Source organism: Dasypus novemcinctus, chromosome 30 (genome assembly GCF_030445035.2).
Source record: "Dasypus novemcinctus isolate mDasNov1 chromosome 30, mDasNov1.1.hap2, whole genome shotgun sequence".
Classification (NCBI taxonomy): Eukaryota; Metazoa; Chordata; class Mammalia; order Cingulata; family Dasypodidae; genus Dasypus; species Dasypus novemcinctus.
In genome coordinates, this window is record NC_080702.1 from 24,092,042 (window position 1) to 24,106,585 (window position 14,544).

Genomic DNA, 14,544 nt, shown 5'->3' on the forward strand with positions numbered 1-14,544 from the left:
TAAATTCATACAGCAAATAATAACAAAGAGCAAAAATTGAAGAACTAACTGCACATTTGGAGGAATTAGAAAAAAAACAACAAAGTAATCCCACAAGAAGAAGAAGGAAGGAAATAGCAATGATAAGAGCAGAACTAAATGAAATAGAAAATAAGAAAGCACTTGAAAAGATAAACAAGACCAAAAGCTGATTTTTTGAGAAGATCAATAAAGAGACTAACAAAGAAAAAAAGAGAGAAGATGCAAACAAACAAAATAAGAAATGAGAAAGGTGATATCACCACTGACCCCACAGAAATAAAGACTATCATAAGAGGATACTTTGAAAAACTATATTCCAACAAAAATGACAATTCAGAGGAAATGAACAAATTCCTAGAAACACATAAGCAGCCTATATTGACGAAAGAAGAAATTGAAGATCTCATCAAACCAATGACAAGTAAAGAGGTAGAATCAGTCATTAAAAACCTCCCAACTAAGAAGAGCCCAGTGCCAGATGGCATCAGAGGTGAATTCTACAAAACATTCCGGAAAGAACTAACACCAATCCTGCTGAAACTCTTCCAAAAAATCGAAACAGAAGGAACAGTGCCTAACTCATTTTTGATACCAACATTACCCTAGTACCAAAGGCAAACAAAGACACCACAAGGAAGGAAAATTACAGACCAATTTCTCCAATGAAACTAGACGCAAAAATACTTAACTAAATACTTGCTAATCGTATTCAACAATACATTAAACAAATTATACATCACGGCCAAGTGGGATTCATTCCAGATATGCAAGGATTGTTCAACATAAGAAAATCAATCAATGTAATACACCATATAAACAAACTTAAGGAAAAAAATCACATGATTATATCTATAGATGCAGAAAAAGTATTTGACAAAATACAGCACCCTTTCTTCATAAAAACACTCCAAAATATCGGAATACAAGGAAATTTTTTGAACATGATAAAGAGTATATATGAAAAACTACAGCCAACATCGTTTACAATGGAGAAATCATAAAATCCTTCCCTCTAAAGTCAGGAACAAGAGAAGGATGTCCACTGTCTGCCCTTCTATTGAACATTGTCTTAGAAGTACTTGCTTGAGCACTGAGGCAAGAACCAGATATAAATGGCATTCAAATTGGAAAGGAAGAAGTCAAAATTTCATTATTTGCAGATGACATGATCCTATATATAGACAACCCTGAGAGGTCTACAACAAAGCTTCTAGGACTCATAAATGAGTTTAGTAAAGTTGCAGGTTATAAGATCAATGCGCAGAAATCAGTAGCATTTCTGTATACCAATAATGAGCAAGCTCAGGAGGAAATCAAGAAACAAATACCATTCACAATAGTAAATTAAAAAATCAAATATTTAGGAATAAATTTAACTAAAGATGTAAAAAACTTATACACTGAGAACTATACAAGACTGTTCAAGGAAATCAAAGAAGACCTAAATAAATGGAAGAATATTCCCTGTTCATGGATAGGAAGACTAAATATTATTAAGATGTCTATCCTACCAAAGCTGATCTACACATTCAATGCAATCCCAATAAAAAGCAACACAGCCTTCTTTAAGGAACTAGAAAAACTAACTATGAAATTTATTTGGAAAGGAAACAGGCCCCAAATAGCCAAAGACATATTGAAAAAGAAAAACGAAATTGGAGGAATCACACTACCTGACTTCAAAACATACTACAAAGCTACTGTAGTGAAAAGAGCATGGTATTGGCATGAGGAGAGATACATAGACCAATGGAATCGAATTGGAGGTTCTGATATAGAACCTTATATATATAGCCATATAATATTCAATACAGCCATCAAACCCTCTCAACTGGGAGAAAATGGCCTATTCAACAAATGATGCCTGGAGAACTGGATATGCCTATGTAGAAGAATGAAAGAGGATTACCATCTCACACCTTATACAAAGATCAAATCAAGATGGATCAAAGACCTAAATATAAGAGCCAAGACCATAAGGACCTTGGAAAGCAGTGTAGGAAAACATCTACAGGACCTTGTAATAGGAAATGGCTTCATGAACATCACACCAAAAGCACGAGCAGCAAAAGAACAACTAGATAAATGGGACTTCCTCAAAATTAAAGCCTTCTGCACCTCAAAGGAGTTTGTCAAGAAAGTAAAAAGGGAACCTACACAATGGGAGAAAATATTTGGCAGCCATATATCCGATAAGAGACTTATAACTTGCATATATAAAGAACTCCTATATCTTGAAAATAAAAAGATAAAGAACCCATTTAAAAAAATGGGAAAAAGATTTAAACAGACACTTCTCCAAAGAAGAAATACAAATGGCTAAAAAGCGTATGAAAAAATGCTCCAAATCTTTAGCTGTCAGGGAAATGCAAATCAAAACTACAGTGAGATACCATCTTACTCCCATAAGATTGGCAGCTATGAAAAAAACAGAAGAATACCAATGCTGGAGAGGATGTGAAGAAATGGGAACACTCATCCACTGCTGGTGGGAATGCAGAAGGATCCAACCATTCTGGAGGACAGTTTGGTGGTTTCTCAAAAAACTAACCATAGATTTGCCATATGACCCAGCAATTCCCCTGCTGGGTATATACCCAGCAGAACTGAAGGTAGGGACACCTACCATATATGCACACCAATGTCCATAGCAGCATTGTTCTCTATCACCAAACGTTGGAATCGATCCAAATGCCCATCAACAGATGAGTAGATCAATAAAATGTGCTATATACATACAATGGAATATTACTCGGCTTTAAGAACAAATACACTACAAACACACGTGATAACATGGATGAATCTAGAGAACCTTATGTTGAGTGAAGCAACCTAGCATTGAAGGACAAATACTACATGACCTCAATGATATGAAATAAGCAAGCTACCTCAGACAGCTAGAGACTGGAAGATAGGCTTACAGGAAATCGGGGGGGGGGGGTAGAGGAAGGATGTAAGCTGACACCTACATGGGTGAAATCTATGATAAGCTGGAGGTAAGTATGTGTACAAGGAAGGGATAAAATGGGGGCATAAGGTTACCTTTAGGTGGGGCTTTGGGGGTTTGAGGGGGCTAGGGATGGGCGGATGGGTAATATTGTCCAAGAAATTGGGGGGGAGGGTGGGACAACACACGAACATAGGGGATTGTCAGATGTTGGTTGAGAGTATAATGCTGAGAAAAACGTTTCAAAATATAATTAGGACAGTTACTTGTTTAAGATACTCAAAGGGGATAATCTGACGCAGGACAGACTCTTAGGGAATATCTAAATGCTCATTTTGCCAGAGTGGGTGATACCCTTGGGTAGAGACCCATATAATGAGAGTGAAGAATGACCCACAACCTGGGGAGGACTGATGCCATCAAATGGAGGGAACTGTATCTCTCAAGAGAAATGGTGGCTCCCAGGACATTAAGGCAGTTGAGCATGTCAAGCCCTCAACACTGTTGCAAGTATCTCTGAACATGGCTCCTCAAGAAATGAAGATTGACTGTCACTGTGATCCCCAAGAAGAGGGGGAAATAGATATTGGATAGATGAAACCAATAAATGTGAGGGCAAAAGAAGTGTTTCACAAGAGTACACAAGGATGGATATCAAACATGTAATATTACACCAAAAACATATAGGGGACGACAGACTAATAATGTAAACCATAATGTAAAACACAGGATAACTAAAAAATTTAGAAAACTGTATAGCCTAAAGTATAAACCACAATGTAAACATAAATGTTACCCTGTTTGAAAGCTATTGTCTCAATATCTGTACATCAGTTTCAGTAAATATGTTAATATGTTATAAGTTAAAAGATTATCGCAGTGGAAGGGAAAAGGTTTTATAATGGATATGTGGGAGTACTGTATATTGTATATATGAATTACTGTGATCTAGGGCTCTTGTGAAGAGAAGCTCAATAACTAGGGAAAAAAGAAAAGAAAAAGATAGGATGTAGAATTTTTCCAAATCAATATGTATTCTATATCTAACCTTTAAACTCATTGCTATATTCCATTTACTATTAAGGGAAACTGACATTATATTGGGCTTCACTTTTCAGGAAGTTTTGTATCACAGAGTGGTTCAACAATGGCAGCAGAGGAATACTGGTATGGGATGTTATTGACAGGCGATATATGTTTGACAGGGAGTTATACAGGGCATATGTCCAGGGTGCATGGAATTGTTTGGATATACTCATAGTGGAAACAATTTAAAACAAAAGCCAGGGGGGGGTGGTCGTACTGGGTTCCTGGATGGGGGGGCTCTGTCATGGTCCCTAGGGGAGCAGCGGCAGTCCCCCAGGTGCAACAGCAAGGACCAGGAAGGAATGAGGGTCCAACAGTGACCCCCTGATACTAATGACTATGCTTGTGAGCCTATACACCTGAAACAAGAACAAGGCCTAGAGCAGCACAGTGCCTAAGAGTTCCCTCCTGACAGCCTCCGTATTACTCAAATGTGGCCAGTCTCAAATCCAAACTCAGCATGTAAATGCAATGCCTTCCCCCCAGCGTGGGACATGACACCCAGGGATGAGCCTCCCTGGCACTGAGGGATCACTACCAAGTACCAGCTGATGACTGACGTAACTAGAAAATGACCTTGAATTAAAGGTTCAGCGAGGACCAGCAGAATATCCCCGTCTACATATAATAATAGGAGTTAAAAATGCTGTTTGACCTAAAGTAAGGGGGAAGTGGAAAGGACAAATGAGTTTATATGGCTATGAGTCTCTAAAAAAGTCTGGAGGTTGTCAGAAGGATTGCCCTTATGCACACCTGAGCAGAGTCTCAGAGACAGATAAAGTAGATACAACCCCAGCTATTGGTTCTTTTGAGAGCTAAAGAGACCCACAGGTTCCATGGTCATGGCAGACAGAGTTCACTGCCATGTCAGTTGTTGCTTCTTTGGAGCTGGTGTTTCTGCATGATGGAGCTGGACTCAGATGTGATCTCTTTTCACATGATCTCTTTCATGCTACTTTACTGGAATTGTAGTTGGTGCTGGGGTTTAAGATGTATCTAGGGGATTTGAATCTCTAGACTGACAATATGATAGCCAGGTCCTGAGCCTCAACAGACTTCAGCTCCTACACACTGGATGTATTGGACTGACCCCAATCAGCTAACATGGAGTTGAAGAATGTCAACCACGACACCATGGAGCCTAGAGTGCCTACAACTGAAAGGAGGAGGATTGCGTCCAGTATCCATGTGGAATCTAAGTCCCCTCTTGACATAGATGTGGAATGGACACAACCAATCCCAGGTCCACAGGAAGGAAGAATACAGTAAGGATTAGAGTGGACTTAATGATATTCTATTCATGAACTATTGTGGTTAATAATCAAGAAAATGTGGCATTGGTGTGGAAAAAGTGGCCATGGTGGCTGCTGGGTGTGGGGAATGCGAAGAAGAGATGAGATGTGGAGGCATTTTTGGGACTTGGAATTGTCCTGAGTGGTGCTGCAGGGACAACTGCCGGACATTGTATGTCCTCCCATGGCCCACTGGATGGAACGTGAGAGAGTGTGGGCTATGGTGAGGACCACAGGCCATGGGGTGCAGCGATGCCCAGAGATGTACTCACCAGATGCAATGGATGTGTCATGATGATGGGGGAGAGTGTTACTGTGGGGGGAGTGGTGGGGTGGGGGCGCTGGGGGTGAATGGGGACCTCATATTTTTTGAATGTAATATTTTTTAAAAAATGAATAAATAAAATAAATTTAAAAAAATAAAATAAAATATAAATCTATTCATGATGGTCCTTTGTCTGTAGTGCTCAAATCTCTTAGCTTGCCCTAAGAAACATTGCCTTTTCTGATCTTTGTCTACACACCTTGCAGTCTTGGTTGTGTTTTCTGCACCAGAATATCCTGGTCAATATATATCAACCCTGGTAGAATCATGTATTTGCTTAACCCAGAGTGTAAGATATTTCTGCTCCCTGCCCTGCACATGCTGGGCTCTCATTGACCAAACTATTCCATTCATTACTGTTGATCTCAATTCCATTAGCATTTCTTAAGGAAAACTACGATCTCATCTATGGACCAAATCCCTCCAATGTATGCTTTTTTTGGACCAAATTCCCTCTTCATCATATTTATTAGAATATTAATTTGGCACTTTTTCTGTACATGTAATTGTATATCTACACCTTTATAGAAACTTCAATGCACATTGGGATCCATTTTTGTATTTTTTTTTTCTTTTTCCATTAATATTTGTCAAACACCAATCACATATTAGTTGATTTCTATATGGATAAGAAATCAGTGAACTTATTTCAATGAGGCAAATGAAAGAACTCAGAATCCCAGGCCACACATAGCACAATCTGGCACATTTTAACCTCCATTAAACAATAGCAACTAACTCCATGATGAGAAGTTTCCATTTAAAATTTTTCGAGTAGGCAAAAGATATTTTAGTTGCCTTGCAACACTATTTCAGAACACCAATAGACATTTCATTAGCTGTTAGTTTTGATTTTGCTATAATAATTTTGAACTTCAATTTTAGGATATTATTGTTCATCGAAGGTCCTAATACTGTCTAAGACAAAAATAAATATCACTCACCATTCTTTTTTATTCTTTCCTCTGAATGAAGAGAAATAAAAAATGAAAACAAATATATGTTAGAAATTTTCTCATATGCTACCTCCTGTTATTCAAGACCAGGTGTTATATATTTTTATAAAAGTAGAAAGTCAGCTATAAATACCTCTTTAAAAAATAAAAGTGTCAATATCATTTCACATATACACTAAGCAATGGCTAATTTCATGATGATTTATGTGAAAAATTCCTGCTTACTATATGAATGTAATTGTTTGATTATCAGGTGTCCCTAATTCCTCAGCACTTAGATGGCAGCATGACCTAGACATAAGTTAAAGTTGAATAACCCTACCAAGCAGTGAAAGAATGTATATATGGTATCATAAATTACAATCTTCCAAAGCTGTTAATTGTGCTTTGTAAACATCGTTCCTAGGAGAGCAGTAAAAACATCTCCACACCCCATGTATAAGCTTCATGGGACCCTTCCAGAACTCTATTCTCCTATTCTATGGAATGTCCTTGTTCTGAAAGAACTTATGAATTACCTCTCTTTTTCTCTTCTTTTTGTGAGCACTAACTTTGCTTATTCTTTGGCCTCCCACTGTGAAAATTTCTTCCCTGTTCTCAAGTCCCAATAAAGCTTATGCATGACTAACTGCTTGGTGTGTTCTTTGGTCTCAGAGCCTCACCATTTCATGCCCTTCAGGAGTTGGATTCTATTAACTGGTGATCCATGAACCAGGAGACAGAATGACCACTGTCAGTCATGGTAATGTGGTCAAAGGCTAATCCATAGGGGAAATGCTGGGTTAGCTTGTAATGTCCTTGTGGGGAGGTGTGGATGTCCTTTTGGGCACATGGAGAACACTTAGAGAAAATGGAGTCACCTCTTTACTTGACAGCTGTGGAAATCCACCTGAGTATTGGGATGTCCCAAAACACTGATGGGAGTAGCTGTTAACTAAGATAGGGAAAACAATCTGGAAACATCTCTGCATACTCACAGCTCACTTCCTTTGTGGTGTAACGCATGTTAAGAGCGGTAGTGTGTGCAGTGGGGCAGTTCTCCAGTGTCATTTCTGATTCAATAAAGGGTCTCTTTGCCTTCCCCATGTATTGGGAAAACTAAATGACATGTGCACTTTTGTTTCTGTCTCCATGCCCTGGTCAATTTTATTTGGGGTTGGAGTACGGACTTTGAAGTTCAAAATATTTTTGTGCCAATAACATTGGTGTGTAGAGAGTGGGCCAAATAAAATGTTTCATCAGGATAGCATAAATTTAGTCCATAACCATGTAATCAACAGACACTGAATTGTGTTATATATTTTCTGTAAGGAATTGTCTTCCTAAAAGAGAATTACAAGTAAATATAAAATACTCAATTATAACTTAGAACACTTCTTTGAGAGTTGAAGCTGATAAAAATGTTACTGAAAATTTGCAGATAATAGTGTAAATAGAACTGTAATTAATATCAAAAATTACTTTCATAAGCCTACATGAATGAGATAATGATTTTTGGTGCTATGGCATTAGCATTTTATGATTTGTTAGGAACAGTCTGTATTTAGGTCAATGTAACAACCCAAAACATGTGGAATAGAATAATTCAGTCTGATGCTAAATGATATGTCCCACATGATAATTATATTTCTCTAATTTATAAATTCACAGAAAAAAGAAAGGGAAAACTCAGTCAGAAGAGTTGATACATTTTGTTTTCATGGTGTCCTGAATATTGCTTTAAAACCATTTTGTCTTTTCCAGGTCCATTAACTAAAAAGCTGAAAATTATTATTGCTACTACTACTACCACTACTATTAATAACTTAATATGTGTCAAGAATTTTAGATACATGAAATTTTTAATGCTGTGTATAACTTTAAGTCATAAATACCACTATTACAGTCTTTTTAAAAATAATTATAAAAAACATGACTTAAGAGGTTAAAAATCTTTCATGAAATCATGAAGTTTCCAAATAATAGAGCTCAAATTTATACCCAGACTATATGATTCTAGAGCTTATTCTTCTAAAAAATTAATCTAATAATCACTTTTCTCTGCCTTGAAATAAACCAAATTGAATGAAAGAATGAATGAGTGAATAATAAATGGATGAACCAATAAAGACATAAATTAATTAATTTAGCAATTAATTAATTAATTAATATTAAAAGGAAACAAAGAACAAGAATGAGACTGGAACCTGACACCACAGAGCAGATGGAAGGAATTATCCTGTCTGCAGTTATAAACACTCCCCGTTTTAAGGATGGGAGCAGTCCATCATCATTTTGTTGGTTATACTGGTAAGCTCAAAGAACTGGACAGTAGGTGTTGTTACTGTACCAAATATACCACACAAGTCTAGGATGTTATTAATCAGGTTAACTGTGTGTGTGTAAGATAGGGGGGTTATATGGGAATTTCCTATACTTTTGCGTATTTTATCTTAAATATAAAACTAAAATTTCTCTAAAAATAAAGTTTAAAATACACAAATAAATAAATGAAGAAGTGTTACATGGAAATTCTTTCTTTACTGGAAAATTTTCAATAAATAGACAAAAGACTAAGGGATTTGCATAATGTATAAAGAATAAAAACAAATAGTGACTTTGAAGAACAAATATTGAATACTGAATAAGTTAATAGTAATGGACTTTTTGGACGTCTTTATTTATATAACTATATCTCCAAAGGTCATTTATTTAAATTTTCTGACTGCAGCCTTTTAACCATAAATATCTAATCCATTCTTTTTTTTTTTTAAGATTTATTTATTTTATTTATTTCTCTCCCCCCCCCCCCAACCTGGTTATCTGTTCTCTGTGTTCATTTGCTGCGTCTTTTTTGTCCAATTCTGTTGTTGTCAATGGCATTTGAATCTGTGTTTCTTTTTGTTGCGTCATCTTGTTGTGTCAGCTCTCAGTGTGTACGGCACCATTCCTGGGCAGGCTGCGCTTTCTTTCGCCCTGGGCGGCTCTCCTTACGGGGTACACTCCTTGAGCATGGGGTTCCCCTATGCAGGGGACACCGCTGTGTGGCACGGTACTCCTTGCGTGCATTAGCACTGCACGTGGGCCAGCTCCACATGGGTCAAGGAGGCCTGGGGTTAGAATCACGGACCTCCCTTGTGGCAGACTGATGCCCTAACCACTGGGCCAAGTCCACCGCCTCTAACCCATTCTTTACACTCAATAAAAATAACATTTTAGAGTACAAATCTATTCATGATCCTTGGTTGTCTGCAATGTTCAAATCTCTTAGCATGCCCAAAGAAATGTTGCATTTCCTGGTCTTTGCATATGTACCTTGCAGTCTTGACTGGATTTTCTGCACCAGAATCCCCTGGTAAATATATTTCAACTCCACTAGAATCATATACTTGCTCAGCCCAGAGTGTGGTGTGAACTCTGCTCCCTGCCCTGCACAAGCTGAGCTATCATTGACCTTCCTATTCCATTCATTATCGCTGATCTCCACTCCAGTAGCACATCTTCAGGAAATCTTTGACCTCATTAATAGGCCAAATCTATCTAATATATATTATTGCACTATGTTCTTCTTCATGGCACTCATTAGAATATTACTTAGGCATTTATTCTGTATAAGTTATTGTACATCTATCCCATAATAGAAACCTCAATGGAAGTTTGGATCCCAAATCTATTTTCTCTTTTCCCATTATTTTTTCCATCACAAATCATATATTAGTTGATTTCTAAATGCACAAGAATTCACTGAAGTTATCTGAATGAGGCAGATGAAAGGAATCAGAGTCACAGTTGTTACATAGCTCAAGCTGGCATATCTTAACCTCCATTTAAACCCAACAAGTATCTCCACGTTGAGAAACATATATTTAGACTTTTACAATTAGACAAAAGATATTTTTGTTGTTACTCAACATTGTTTTAGAACATCAGTAAGCATTTCATTAACTGTGAGTTTTGATTTTGCTATAATAATTCAAAACAATTTTGGGATATTATTGGATGATGAAGGTTTAAATATTGTATAAGGCAGAATTAAATATCACTCACCATTTTTATTTATTATTTCCTCTGAATAAAGAGAAAGGAAAGATAAAAACAAAATTTATATTACAAAGTGTCCCCGTACATTCCCTGAAGATTATGTAGACCAGATGTTTTATATTTTTATAAAACCAAGAAAATCACCTTTAAATACCTCTTTAAAAAATAAAAGCTGTCAATATCATTTCACATACATATTAGGCAATGGCCAATTTCATAATGAAATATAAGAAAAATTCCTCCATATAATATCAATGTATTATTGTGGGTGATCCATGTCTCCTAAGGCCTCAGCACATAGGTGCCTGCATGTCCTAGACATAAGTTAAAGTTGAATAAGCCTACCGAGATGGGAAAGAATAGAGGGTATCATAAACTCTAATCTTCTTGAAGCTATTAATGTCATTTGTAAACATCTATCCTAGGAGAGCAATAAAAACATCTCCATATCCCATGCATAAGCTTCATGTGACCCTAAAAGAAACTTTGTTCTCCCACACTGTGGAATGTCCTTTTCCTGAAACTACTTATAAATCACCTCTCTTTTTCACTTCTTTTTAGGGAGAGCTAATTTCACTTATTCTTCGCCTACCACTGTCGAAGATTCTTCCCTGTCTGCTAGTCCCATTAGAGATTATGTCTGACTAAATGATCAGTGTCTTATTTCTTCTCATGGCCTCACCTTCCCATGCCTTCATGAGTTGGGTTTTAACAACCTGTGAGCCAGGAGCCAGGAGCCAGAATGACCAGGGGCCATCATGGGCATGTGCCCAGGCATAGGAAGTCCTGGGCTGTCTTATAATGTCCATGTGAGGAGGCGTGGCTGCTCTCTTGGGCTGGTGGGGACCACTGACAGAACATGGAGTCACCTACTTGCTTGACAGTTGTGGAACTCCACGTCAGTATGGGGATGTCCCAAAAACCTGATGGCATTAGCAGTTAAATAAGATAGGGAAAACAATCTGAAGCAACTCTGCAAACCCACTGTTGACTCCCTTCATGGTGTAGCAAATGTTGGGAGTGATACTGAGTGCAATAGGGCAGCTCTCCACCATGTCCTGGAAGAAACTTAATTATGTTATTTATTTACTCGATGAAATTTTCTTCCTTAAAGGGAATTACCAGATAAATACAAAATACTAAATTAAAACATCACATGTTTTGAGAGTTCAGCTGATAAAAATTTAAATGAAAATTTGTGGATAATAATGAAAATAATATAATATCAAATATTACTTTTACCACTCTACATGAAAAAGTTAATGATCTTTGATGTTATGATTATCAATATTTTATGATTAGATATAATCTTAACTAAGTTTATCATTTTTTAAATTGTAACTAATCAAAAAATGTTGATTAGCTAGATATGATTAATCAATGTTACTGTATCTAGGCTGTTTCTAGTGCAATATAACTGCAAAAATCAACTTAACCAGCATAATTCAATCTTTTGATAAATTATTTTTCTTATTATTATAATTTGTCCAATATTTAAATACACAGAAAGAAATGTGGGAAAACTAAATAGAGTTGATCCATTTTGTTTCCATGGTATCCTGTTATTGCCTTAAAACCATCCTTTCTTTTCCAGGTTCAATACCTAAAATGATGAAAGCTACTATTACTACAACTACTACCACTACTCTTAAGAACCTATTATGGGTCAAGATTTTTAGAAATATGAAAATTTTAATACTGTGTATAATCCTATGTCATCAATACCACTAGTATAGTCTTAAAAGAAAACAAATATTGCCTTAGGTAGTTAAAAATCTTTTGCAAAATAATGAAGCTTCTATGTAATAGAGCTGGAATTTGAAACCAGACTGGCTGTAGAGCCTACTCTTGTAAAAAATGAATCTAATAATCACTTACTATTCTCTGCATTGAGATAAACCAAAATGAATGAGGGAGTGAATGAATTGAGGAACAAATTAAGCCATAAAGGCATACATAAAGTAATAAGTAAGTGAATAAAGCAATGAATGAATAAAAATTACATATATATATACACATACACATAAATATATATATGTATATGTTTAAAGGAAAAAGAGAACCCCAGGGTGAGAGGCAACCAGATTCAACAGAGTATTTGAATATATTATGCTTTCTGCAGCTACAAACACTCCCTTTTTTGGAGGTGTGTGAGCTGTCTGTCCATCTTCATAATTTTGTTGGTTGTCTAGGGCAAGGTCAAAGAACTTGACAGTAGGTGCTGTCTTCTGTATTCAATATTCCACACCAATCTAGGAGGTCACTAGTAATTTTAACTGTGTGTGGGTGCAGGACAGCTGGGATATATGTGAATTCTCTATGCTTTTTGTGTATTTTTAAAACACAAACATTAAATTTCTCTAAAAATAACTTTAAAAATTAAGTAAACAAATAAATAAATGAAGTGTTACATGAGAGTTTTCTCTGCACTAGAAATTATTCATTAAATAGAAAACAGACTAATGGATTTATGTAATGATTAAATAATAAACATTTTGTGACTTTGACGATATTTGAATATTTAAAAAGACAATATGAATTGACTTTTTAGACCTATTTGTTTATATGAGTGTGTCTCCTAATGGGATTCCATTTAACTTTTTGATCTGCAACCTTTCAACCGTAATCACCTAATCCATTCTTTACACTCAATAAAAATGATTTTTTAAAATATAAATCTATTCCTGATGCTCTTCTGTCTACAATGTTCAAAATTCTTAGCATGCCCCAAGAAAATTTGCATTTCTTGGTCTTTGCCTGCATACCATGTATTCTTGACTGTGTTTTCTGTACCAGAATCCCCTGGTCAATATGTGTCAACCCTCATAGAATCATGAGTTTGCTCAACCCAGAGAGTAGTGTGCTCTCTGCTCCCTGCATTGCACATGCTGAACTATCATTGGCGTATCTATTCCATTCTTTACCACTGATCTCAACTTTATTAGCATTTCTTCAGGGAAACTATGACCTCTTATATAGGCCATATTCCTCTAGTCTATATGCTTATTGTATCAAGTTTCCTTTGCATGGCATCCATTAAGATATAAATTTGGCTTTTATTCTGTACATGTAAATGTACATATGTTTCATAATAGAAACCTCAATGCAAGTTGGGATCCGTTCTTTTTTTTCCCTTCTTCCATCTTTTTCAAGCACCCATCATGTATTAGTTATTATCTATGAACAAGAAATCACTGAAGCTGTCTGAAGGAGGCTAAAGAAAGAACGTAGAGTACCAGTCCTCACATCACACAAGCTGACACATCTTAACCTCCATTTAAGCCTAACAACTATCGCCATGTTGAGAAACTTACCTTTAGAATTTTACAAGTACACAGAAGATATTTTAGTTGCCTCTCAACACTATTTTAGAACACCAATAATCATTTCATTAACTGTGAGTTTTGATTTTTCTACAATAATTTTAAAACAATTTTGAGATATTTTTGGATTATTGAATGTTCAAATACTAAGACAAAAATAAATACCACTCACCATTCTTTTTTATTCTTCCCCCTGAATAAACAGAAATAAAGATAAAACCACAATTATGTTAGAAAGGGTTCCGATAAGCCACCTGTAGATAATTCAGATCAGATGTTACATGTTTTCATAAAAACAAGAAAATCAGTTATAAATACGTTTTGAAAAATGAACGTTGCCAATATCATTTCACATAAATATTAAGCAACGGCCAATTTCATGATGAATTGTAAGAAAAATTCCTGCTTACTCTATGAATGCAATACTTTGGGTTACCCTGTTCCCCTTAAGTCCTTGCACATAGGGGCCTCCATGACCTAGACATAGGTTAACGATTAATAACCCTCCCCACAAGGGAAAGAATGCATAGATGTTATCATAAACTATAATCTTCCCAAAGCTGTTAATGTCATT

General features: G+C 36.1%; 1 long non-coding RNA gene across 1 annotated transcript in view; it reads right to left on the reverse strand.

The window, feature by feature from the left end:
* Window positions 1-6,615: 6,615 nt before the first annotated feature.
* The window catches only part of LOC139437926 (uncharacterized), a 32,380-nt gene continuing 24,451 nt past the window's right edge, over window positions 6,616-14,544 (reverse strand). Inside the window, exons 5-7 of the long non-coding RNA XR_011647804.1 lie at window positions 14,143-14,163; window positions 10,654-10,674; window positions 6,616-6,636 (exon numbers count right to left, since the gene is read on the reverse strand). This is a non-coding gene — a long non-coding RNA (uncharacterized lncRNA). The remainder of the gene's footprint in view (window positions 6,637-10,653; window positions 10,675-14,142; window positions 14,164-14,544) is intronic.